Genomic DNA, 12,199 nt, shown 5'->3' with positions numbered 1-12,199 from the left:
GAAATCTTCAAACAATTCAACTATCACTCATTCAAAAGGACCCACACTCCAAACAAGTGCAATCACTGATGAGTCCTCAATTTTCGCATCAACTATGGGTCCCATAAATTTTGAAGTTCCTTTTACAAATCAAACAATTCAAGTTCCAGATTACTCCACGCCATAACATTTCCATATGGTTCCCACTGAAGTTGAAGCATCTCAATTTGCCAATAACTCACCTTTCGCTTCTGCCCCACCAATTAATTTCTGTGATCCTGATGGCTTACATGGTCACTTGTCCATTGATTTGCCTATCTTGGACCACAATGCTTATGATGCGGTGACATCCTCTCCTAGATCAAGGATTAATGATCACCCACCTGTGATCAATAACAATACTCATATCACTACAAAAAATTTGAACAATTGCTACACACCTATTTTGTCACACAAGGGCCATTTTTTGTCGCCTTATTGAGTTTAGGTGACAAATCAGTTCATCCATGATAGACCCATCACAAAGCATGGTCGTGATGGACATTTTAGTTTGTAACAAATGAGCATGTAACTGCAACAAAAAAAAAAATATTTCGGCATAGATTGGAGCTTTACCGTGACGTAAGTTTTTGTCACGTAAAGCATTTTTTTTTGTCCTTTTTCATACAATTTTTGTCATTGATACATACGTATGAGCTGGTCAAACTTATCCATCAGTGACAATATATACATTTAGGTGACAAAATATTATTCGTCACTTAAACCATCAGTGGCACATCTGATTTGTCACTTGAAAAAATAGTGACATATCTAATTTGTCATTGAACCCTTCCAGTGACAAGTAAACAACTTTTTTGAAATGCAATTAATATAAAAGAATAATACTTTATTAAATGGTTATCTTGTACTACAACTAATACCATATAATGTGTACCAAATACAGTAAGATTACATTAAAAGAAAAATATAAACAAAAATAGTTTATAATTCTAGGGAAAAATAAAAAGATATACAAGATTGTTACCTATACCCACTAAATCTTTACAATCTCCATCTTCCAATGCAGTTCATTAATATATTCTCCAAGGATCCTGTATAATAAAAAAAATGAACTATTTATAGAAAACTAATTTAATTAACAAAGAGTAAAGAACAAGCTCAAGACTTCTTAAGTTCCTATAAGTTGGCAATCCTTTACTTGTCAAGCATTCCTACCTCTTCTTCAATTCCCCCAACTTTCCAACCACTAATTCCAAATCTATCAATCATACTCATATGAAAATCAGTAATAATCCCACTAATCAGAGTATAAAATGCCATCAATATTGAGAACAATCTTTCAAAAGCAATAAGAACAATTCTTAGATGAAAAATCTCCAATTGAAAACTAGGCCAGGACAAGAAAACTTTTAACTTCTTTTCTGCAACTAGTAGCATAATAGAGGAGGACAAATATTTCATTGAACTTACTCTTTTCAAGGCATTTGGAAAAAAAACTGAAGGATAAAGTTAGCTTAGGCATTTACCTTGTCTTTTATATTTAAATAAGGTCTTTGCAAAATTTTAAATGAATAGGAATAACTTGCTTTCAAAAACCTGGAAAAAAATTTTAAAACAGAAAACAAAAGACACTTCCTTTTCATCAATAATGAAAACCAAACAAATAGCTAAAAGCTACCATATATCTAGATATGGTGCAATAATACTATCTAATCAAAATTAATCAAAGGTCAGGGTGGTAGCTTTAGTAGCAATGATAAAACCAATTTTTATTAAAATGATACAAGTATGCCATCCTAACTAGCTTTTTATGAATGGAACTAATAAATTAAAATCCATTTGAGCCGTCTTAAACATAGGCAAGAAATTTTGTGTGGAAAGTAAACTGTGTTTCTGGTTTACTAGTTTAATTTATCAGTCTATCATCCAAATCAACTTACCAACACTTTTGCAGCCATTGCCTAAATTTTTGTAGTTCTCTTTAATGGAGAAAAAGGTGAACATTCTAAAAAGGAGAAAAAAAATGAACAAAAAAAAAATCTCATTTCAGGGATGAGTAATGTGCATGTGGGTGTCTGAGGAAAAAAATAAAATATAAAAAAAGAACAACGGTGGGAAAAAAGGGAAAATCCTTTGCTTCCTATTGTAGCTCCCTTCAAAGCATATATAACTTTGCTTCCCTTTCCTGTTCACCACCAAATTCTGATATAAAAACATTGCTAAATTTGGTAGTTTCACAAGCAAACACTTCCATTGGAAAACAAAAAACAAAAACAGGAAATTGGACAAATAAATCATCTGCAGCAATAGTTTGTGGATAATGGATTCTTTAGTTAAGCAGAAGAGGTGTACATCTTGTGACCCCTAACTGATAACTGAGGCAATATTTTAATTCATTCATGCATCTTAAAATCCATTTCTACAAAATTATGTTGAACTTATTAAACAAAATTTGGAAATACATACATATAATATAGTACATATATATAAATATACTTATTGAACTTTGTTTCTTTAAAATTTGTTCTATTTCTGCTAATGCTATTATGAACCAATGTTTACAGGAATATTAACATTTGGTTTATTAGAACGAAATAATATGTCCATGGAGGAGATAAACAAGAAGATAGTTATAACAGGCCAGTCCACCCGCATGAGATTGGGCCCAGCCCACACGGTTTTAAAAGGCCTCTCAGTGATTAAGGGTTCCGGTGACAGCCTAGACCGCCCGCATGTGATATTAACCTCTTTGGGCCTGGGCAATCCTCTTACAACCCAACCCTCAAGGTTTTAAAAGGCCTCGCACAAGTTAGGGGTCCCACCTACTCAACAACTCAGGATATTGTCCTCTTTGGCTTGGCTCACCATAACCTCAAGGTTTTACATTCCCACATGCGAAGGCCTTGCAAGGGAAATGTGTCCACACCCACTTATATGGAATGTTTCGTTCCCCTTTTCACCCGATGTGGGACTTCACAATCCTCCTTCCTCGGGGCTCAGCGTCCTCGTTGGCACACTGATCTAGGTCTGGCTCTGATACTAATTGTAATAGCCCAATCCATCCGTATGAGATATTGTCTGCTTTGGGCCCAGCACACACGGTTTTAAAAGGCCTCTCAATGATTAGGGGTCCCACCCCTTCACTTGCCAGTCCCAATGGCCTGGGCCTCCCAAGCTTAACCAAGATGTTGTCCGCTTTGGCCTACCACCTCACGGCTTTGCTTCCTCACAGGAAGGCCTCTCAAGGGAAAGGTATCCACACCCTTTTATAAAGCATGCTTCTTTTCCCTTTCCAACCGATGTGGGATCATGAAGTCCCACATTGGTTGAAAAGGGGAACGAAATACTCTATATAAGTGGGTGTGGATACCTTTCTCTTACGAAGCCTTTCCATGTGGGAACGTAAAACCTTGAGGTTATGGTAAGCCAAGTCAAAGAGGATAATATCCCGAGTTGTTGAGTTGGTGGGACCCCTTACTTGTACAAGGCCTTTTAAAACCTTAAGGGTTGGGTTATAAGAGGATTCTCTAGGCCCAAAGAGGATAATATCACATGCGGGTGGTCTGGGTTGTCACAGATGGTATCAGAGCTAGTACCCGGATCGATGTGCCAGTGAGAACGCTGGGCCCCAAGGGGGGAGGATTGTAAAGTCCCACATTGGTTGGAAAAGGGAACAAACCATACCTTATAAGGTGGTGTGGATATCTTTTCCTTACGATGTGTTTTGACAAAACTGTGCAGGCTAGGCCCAAAGCGGACAATATCATATGTAGGTGGTCTGGACTGTTATATAGTGATGAACACTTTGCCACAGCAATTGTAGCAGCTACTTCTGCAGTTCATTCATTGGAAGAAGCAGAACTTAAATATCAAGAAACAATGAAGGAAGGTTTTGGAATCTCAAGGACTAACACAAAAACTAGAAAAGATGGCATGCTATGTTCTGGTATGGTAACCAGGAGATTATGTCACAGTACCATCAGATAGAGATTATGTCTCCTCTTACATTGGCATTCTAATCTTTGGTCACTGTCACAGCCTACTATGTCAGAAATTTCTAGTATTTCCTATTATGCACTTGTGAAGGTCCAAATTCTTTAAGTAATTTTACCTAATCACTTGAAAAAAAAAATGGTATTGCATTGCATTTGGCAGTCATTCTCGTAAACAAAACACATAGAAGAAAACTTAACTATCACTACAAAAACATTAAAATTTTGTATAAAGATATATTAACTATGTGATAGTTTGCATATTTTCCTTTAGAAACTGACTTTCATCTAAATTGATGGAAAGCTCAAACACTCCAATACATTACTAATATATAAATACACATAATCGGAAAAGACAAGTTAACAACATTATGCACATAAAGAACCAAACAAGAGGCAAAGATAATATCAAATTCTTGACCACAAAAGAGTATTCTTTAATAAACAAATTTAGAGCCTATTTAGAGCTTCATTATCATAGAAGACAAGTTCTAAGTGAGAATATGACTGTTGTCTACTAGTAGACGTTATCAGCAAAACCTTGAGGCCAAAAATGAGAATATATATACACGAACAAGAAATAATAAAATGTGAATGCTCGTTTGTGCAATACTCAGGAATAATAAAATAGAACTAAATCGATGATAACAAACCTTCCCTTTGGTTACCCATTTGGTTTCCCTTTAAGCAAATTGGATGGCCAAAATGAAAGAAGCTTAGTAAAGAAAAATAGAGAGCTACATCAAATAAATAATAAATCGGAAACAACTCACAAAAGTATACCATGGAACAAAAATTCAATACCCAGATCAACTATAAGGTTGCAAAATAGAGAGCTACAAGGAATCAAGAAAACCCACAAAATCAATAGCTGGAAAAGCCTAATATCAATGTTAAATCCCATAAAAATCAAATTTCATCACAAATAATCAAAAACCAACATACTGAACCTCATCGTAGCTAATAATCCTGGCCAAATCAGCATTCACCACCTTAGCTCTAGGCAGAACATACCCATTCTTCTTCTCCAATGGCTTCTCATGATAGAACCCACCCCGGGAACCCTCCCAGGATCTCCCGGGTGGTCTCTCCTAGTGAAGTTCCATCGGACAATCCCTAGAGAATATCCAATAGAACTTCACCTTAATACGTAGACAATGAATACCAGCAATATCACTAATACCTCAATATATAAATATAAAATAAATCCACAACAGAACAAGTCCATAACCAGCCTATAGTACCACAGGCCATAACTACACACATCAATACTATGATCTTTACTAAGTCTCATAATTAAATCAGAGCATTTTAAGAGTGTCAACAAAGTTTAGGAGCACAAATAAGTAATAAACGAGTCTGGAAAGATAAACAAAAGATTAATACTGCTGCTGTCATGGAAGAAGCAAAGTGACAAGCTGTACACGAGGTAGCTGCTACTAGCTGCCTGAGCCTAGGGGAACGAATTTAAAACAATAAAACGTGATATAAGAAAATCTCAATGAGTGGAATAGTATAATAGAAAAATATTAATTTATTTCCATAAAAATCTTTCTCTCAAGATCTCTCGTTTCACTCGTTTGAATAGTTTCCCTTTTAAAAATCATTTTACAAAATCCGAACTTGTACCCCAATTTAATATCATAAAACCGATGATTAAAAGTATAAAGTGAACAATCATTGTAATATTATAAAATGTCTTAATGAAGATATAAATATTGGGCATAAAATCTTATAAATATATTTCCACGAAATAAATAAGAAAATGCAGAGATAACCACAATATTTAAAATGAACAATATATTCAAATGCATACCATGTATCATTTGACGTACCAATCTATAAACAGTGGGATACACGCACCTCGTGATCCTTAATATCCAAAAGGTATCATGGAAATAGTAAACCGTCGGAACGTACCCAACCTCACGGTTTGTGGCAATAATATCCTATGGGCTGAATCCAACCTCACGGTACCATGGCAATAATATCCTGTGGGCTGAATCAAAACTCACGGTCCATGGCAATAATATCCTATGGGCTGAACCCAACCTCATGGTACTGTGGCAAAACCCGTGTACTATAATATAATACTGATCCCAGATATTAGTATTACATGGTACATCAATTTTAAAAATAACCAATACAGTATCCTTAAAACACTTTTGTAAGATGATATATACTTTTCCCAAATGATACTGTATCATAAATCATAATTTAATATTTAAATTCCATCGCTTATTTAAATATTTTAAAATTTTCAAATGATCATTTCATACGAAAACCAGAAATATCACAGTGAATATGTTCACCATAAACCGATTTGAAGTACTTAAAAATTATAAAATATTTAAACATGCTTAAAATTATATAAATTTTCAATCTGCTCCTCAGATAAACTATTTTCCAAATGATCTAAAATCTCAATTCAAATACAAGAATATTTAACTAACATAATTCTCAAGTTCACTATGAACTCATCAAAATTAGAAATCATTAAAAATCTTATTAAAATCCTCATAAAATGATAACTCGTGTAAGTGAAAGTAGAGATTTTTATATGCATAAAGCAACCATTTCAATCAATTTATACATACGTAAAATATCCAAAACACACACATATATTATTCTATATACCCAAAATATTTTAAAAATTATAACCACTCACAGTAGTACAGATGCTCACTCTTGATCCTTTGTAGGATCGCCTTTAGGCTCAACTTGAGTGCCTGTAATCTAATAAAATATTCCTTAGGCTCCAAATAACTAAACCAAAGATATTTGTATGACCCCGATGTCTTAAATTGATTTATACTACTATAAAATTACATAAATTGGACACCGAACTGTCCAATACTACCGCATATCCTTAAGACTCGGTAGAATTGGATAGTCACAATTTATCCAATAATTAACTAATTGACCTAAAAATAGAAAAATTATCAAACGACCTCCAAAATTCATAAACTTAATATCAACGGAAAAGCCCAAGAGACAAGAAGCCCATCAGTATGCTCACCTTGTCCAAAGGTTCCTCTGGTGGTCGAAAAACTTAGTTGAAGCTTCGACCGAACTCCTTGTTGTCGTATCTTTTAAACTGTGAAGAATATGGGCAAAGTAACCAGAAAATGAGCTCAGAGGGCCCAAAATGGTAGGAAAGGTCTATGGGTTGGCCTGAAATGGCCGAAAAGCATGAAAATCTGGCAACCCATCCCACCGGCAGCCGCCGTCTTCTAGGGCCAGGTTCGAGCTTACAGTCGCCATTCGCAGTGAAATTTCACGGCCAAGCTCGCCTCAACGTAGGCTTCCTCCCTGGATGGCACAGTACAAGGTTGGTGGCTGGAACAACAAAAACAGCAATGACTCAATTCATCGTTAAACTGGTCAAAACGATCCAGTTCGGACCCACGGGTCTAGGGGGAGGATTTCTCGGGTTTTGAGGATGAAATGGGTATTTGAGATTTTTCTTTCTATTTGGCTCATTTACTAAGGCTTATATAGAGCCTTGAGTCACTAACAGACAAAAACTAGGGACTGGTTTGGACACTGATATAAAATTTATGCTTAAAATTTCTCAGAACCATAACTTTTGATCCGTAACTCAGAATTTGGTGTGCCGCAAGTATATGAACTTGTATCGACGAGATCTTCACAATGGTACCTCAGTCAAACCAAAAATATTGACCATTGAAAAAGTCAACTTGGACCCACATATTGTTCACTTGGTCAAACTTAGTCAAACTTGGTCAAACTTGTTAAAATTTGTGTATTTTTTGTACGAGTTGTTACAACCTACCCCCCTAAAAAAAACATTTCGTCCATGAAATTCGTACCTTAGTTTTGGAAGAGGTGAGGATATTGATTTCGTATTTAATCCTCTCACTCCCAAGTTGCCTCCTCAACAAAGTGATTTCTCCAAAGAACCTTCACTAAAGGTATAGTATTGTTGCGAAGCCTTTTCTCTTCCTTTCCTAAAATTTGCACTGGCTGCTCCTCATAAGACAAGTTGTCCTGTAGTTTAATCTCCAGTGTCACCAACACGTATGATGGGTCTGAGATATACTCTCGGAGCATAGAGATGTGAAATACATCATGGACTCGAGAAAGCTTTCCTGACAAGTCGATCCTGTAAGCCACTAGACCTATCCTCTCTACTATCTCATATGGTCCAATATAACAAGGACTTAGCATCCCTTGTTTTCCGAAACATACTACACCTTTCCAAGGAGAGAGCTTAAAAAATACTTGATCACCAACTTCAAACTTGAGATCCTTCTTACGCATGTCCGCATAGCTCTTTCGCCTGTCTTGTGCTGCTTTCAATTTGGCCTATATAATATTGACCTTGTCCACTGTCGCCTATACAATCTCACGGCCTAGAAGTTTCCTTTCACCTGTGTCATTCCAACATAATGGAGTTTGACATTGTCTCCCATACAATGCCTCATAAGGTGACATCTCAACACTCGAGTGATAACTATTGTTGTAGGTGAACTCTGCCAAAGGTAGATACTCATTCCAATTTCCCTTGAATTGTAGTACACATGACCTCAATATGTCTTCCAAGGTCTGAATAGTCCTCTCAGATTGTCCATGAGTCTGAGGGTGAAAAGCGGTACTCAAATTTAACTTGACTCCAAGTTCATTCATTAATCTTCGCCAAAACCTCGAAATGAATCATGGATCTTTGTCCGATATAATCGATACAGGCACACCATGTAAGCTCAATATGTGATTCATAAAGAGTTTCGCTAACTTCTGAGGAGAAAACCTCTCACGGACGGGTAGAAAATGTGAGGACTTGGTAAGTCGACCCATGATCACCCAAATACCGTCATGTCTCTAAACTGTGGGGGGAAGCTTGAATACAAAATGCATCGTGATGCACTCCCATTCCATTCTGGGATGGGTAAGGATTGTAGAAGTCCAGAAGGCTTTTGTCTTTCCGCCTTCACTTGCTAGTAAATGAAACACTTGGATACATACTCAGCAACTTCTCTTTTCATCCCTACCTACCAATAATACTTTTTTAATGTATGGTACATCTTGGTGCTTCTTGGGTGCATAGCATAGGTAGAACTATAGGCTTCTTCCAGTATTTACCTTTTCAACTTTTCATTTGCGGGAACACAGAGCCTAGTACCAATCATCAAGGCTTCATCACCTCTAATAGCGAAGTCTGATTGTCCCCCTTCTTTAACTTCCTTCCTCATGCTCATCAAGTAAGGATCTTTGAGCTAGGCCTCGAGAACGTGATCCATAAATACCGGTTATAGTTGGAAGCTAGTAAAAAGTGCTCCAGAATTATGCATCTGCAAATTAACACCTAACTCTCTCAACTTAACCATCAAAGGAAGCTGTATTGTCTGCATATAAGCTAGTGAGCATGTAGACTTCCTACTTAATGCATTGGCTACTACATTTGCCTTGCCTAGGTGGTAATCAATAGTGCAATCATAGTCCTTGAGAAACTCCATTCATCTCCTTTGCCTTAAGTTCAACTCCTTCTGAGTAAATAAATACTTAAGGCTGGTCGGTAAAGATTTAACAATTAGCTCCATATAAGTAGTGCCTTATAGTCTTCAATGCGAAAATCATCGCAGCAAGCTCTAAGTCATGAGTAGGATAATTTAGCTCGTGCTTCCTCAATTGCCTAGATGCATATGCAGTAACTTTCTTACGTTGCATCAAAATGCAATCCAATCCCTGATGTGAAGTATCACTGTAAACCTCAAAACCTTCATTGCCCTCTGGCAATGTTAGAACAGGAACTGAAGTAAACTTTTCTTTTAATGTTTTAAAGCTTTCCTCACATTTTTCAGTCCACTCGAACTTAACTCCTTTCCTGGTCAAATAGTGAAGTGGTCCTGCTATCTTGGAGAATCTTTCGATGAACCTGCAGTAATATCGTACTAAACCTAGAAAACTCCGTATTTCTATCACCGTAGTAGGTTGCTCCCAATTCAATACTGCTTCTACTTTTTGAGGATCCATATAAATGCCATTAGTATAAACTACATGTCCGAGAAATCCCACTCGACTTAACCAAAACTAACATTTGCTGAACTTAGCATACAATTGGTGTTGCCTTAGGGTCTACAACACCAAACTTAAATGCATCCCATGCTCTAACTCGCTCCTCGAGTACACCAAAATATCATCAATGAAAACAATAACGAACCAATCTAAATATGGATGGAAAACCCAATTCATCAAGTCCATAAAAACTGTAGGGACATTGGTGAGTCCAAAAGATATCATCAAAAACTCATAATGCCCGTATCTTGTCCTGAATTCTATATTAGGAATATTCGATTCCTTGATCCTCAACTGATGGTATCCTGACCTCAAGTCAATCTTGGAGAATACTTTAGCACCCTGTAGCTGATCAAATAGATCATCAATCCGAGGCAAAGGGTATTTGTTTTGGATGGTGGCCTTATTCAACTACCTAAAATCTACGCACAACCTCCAAGTACCATCTTTCTTCCTCACAAATAGCACCGGCGCACCCTAAGATGAAACGCTAGGCCTAATAAATCCTCTATCCACTAACTCTTGCAGCTGAGTCTTTAACTTTTTCAACTCAGATAGTGCCATCCGATAAGGTGGTAAAGAAATAGGAGCTGTACCAGGGACTAACTCAATAGGAAAATCTATCTCCCACTCAAGTGGTAAACGTGGAAGGTCATCAGGAAACACATCTGGAATATCCTTCACCACTGGTAGATCCTCCAACCTCACCTTACTAATTCAAGTATTAACTATGTAACCTAAATACCCCTTACAACCTTTCTGAAGTAAACGTTTAGCATAGATGGCAAAAATCAAACCTGAAGATGTTTTCCTTTGCTCTCTGTAGAAAACCACTACTGGTAGACCCGGTCATCTAAATATCACCTCCTCACAGAAGCCGTCCACTGAAGCATAATTTGAAGCGAGCCAATCTATGCCAAGTATCACATCCAACCCTTGGAGATCTAACAAGATTAAATCTGCCTCAATAACTAGGCCCTCAATGCAGAATAGACTGCCTCTAAGCATCTGACTAGGCCATAAGGACTCTCCTATGGGTGTGGCAATCACCAAACTACATCCCAAAGGGACGGGAGTCATCCCGACTCGTGCAACATACTCATCTGAAATAATAGAATGTGTAGCCCCTCAGTCAATGAGTACACGTGCATTATCACCAAAAATAGATAAAGTACCTGTCACAATGTCAGAGGTGGCCTGTGCCTCCTGTCTGGTCATGGCATACACCTTGCTTCTAGTTGGTGGTTGTCCCCTCTGACCTATGCCCCTAACTGTGGGTGCAAACTACTGTCCCGTACTGGTGGAACCTCCTGAACTCTAGCCTGTATGAGTATCTTGTCTTACATACCCACCAGTTTGCTGAAACTGAGCACCTAATCCTGAGGCTCTAGCCTAGCTTTGATCTCGTAGGGGCAATCCTTCTTGAAATGTCTTGACTATCCACACTAAAAACATGATTTACCCCATTGGCATGGTCCATCATAAAGCTTGCCACAAAGGCTACATGTAGAACGGAAATTGTCTCTGCCTATGGACCCATGAAAATGACTGCTGCCACTACTCACTGATCGAAATCCAGAACCCTGGGTGTGTCCACCTCTTTGAAACCTCCTGCCACTGACATCATGCCTACCCCCTCTAGATCCCCTGCTAATCGAAGACCCTAAATTGAAACTACCCCTCTTAGAGGATCCCTAACTAGGGCTCCTTGAGGATAAGCCATCATATGATCGGTGCTTAGTCTTGCGCATCAAGGTCTGTCTTTCTACCACAAGGGTAGCATCTCTCGTCAACTGATACGTGGGGTGAACGACACCTGAGATGCTCAATGCTATAGGCTCACTCAATCTATCGAGAAACCTCCTCTTCTTGCTGACCTCATCCGTAACTAAAAGGGGGTAAAACTCCGATAGCTCTCTGAACTTCCGCTCGTGCTCAGAAACTATCATGCTACCATGAGTGAACGCCTCAAACTCTAGTCTCTTTGTCTTAATAAAAGCTGGAGGGCAGAACTCAGTATGAAAAGTAGTCTTGAGCTATGCACAAGTGTGACGTCTCCTAATTGTCTCATAAGCCCACCACTTCCTTGCATTACCCTCTAGCATAAAGCTAGCTATCCTGACTCTGTTCTCATCCGGACACTGCATATCCTCATTCAAAATCTTCTCTGTGTCATCTAGTCAAGATAGGAC

This window comes from Ziziphus jujuba, chromosome 9 (genome assembly GCF_031755915.1).
Source record: "Ziziphus jujuba cultivar Dongzao chromosome 9, ASM3175591v1".
Lineage (NCBI taxonomy): Eukaryota > Viridiplantae > Streptophyta > Magnoliopsida > Rosales > Rhamnaceae > Ziziphus > Ziziphus jujuba.
This window is presented reverse-complemented; position numbering follows the sequence as displayed.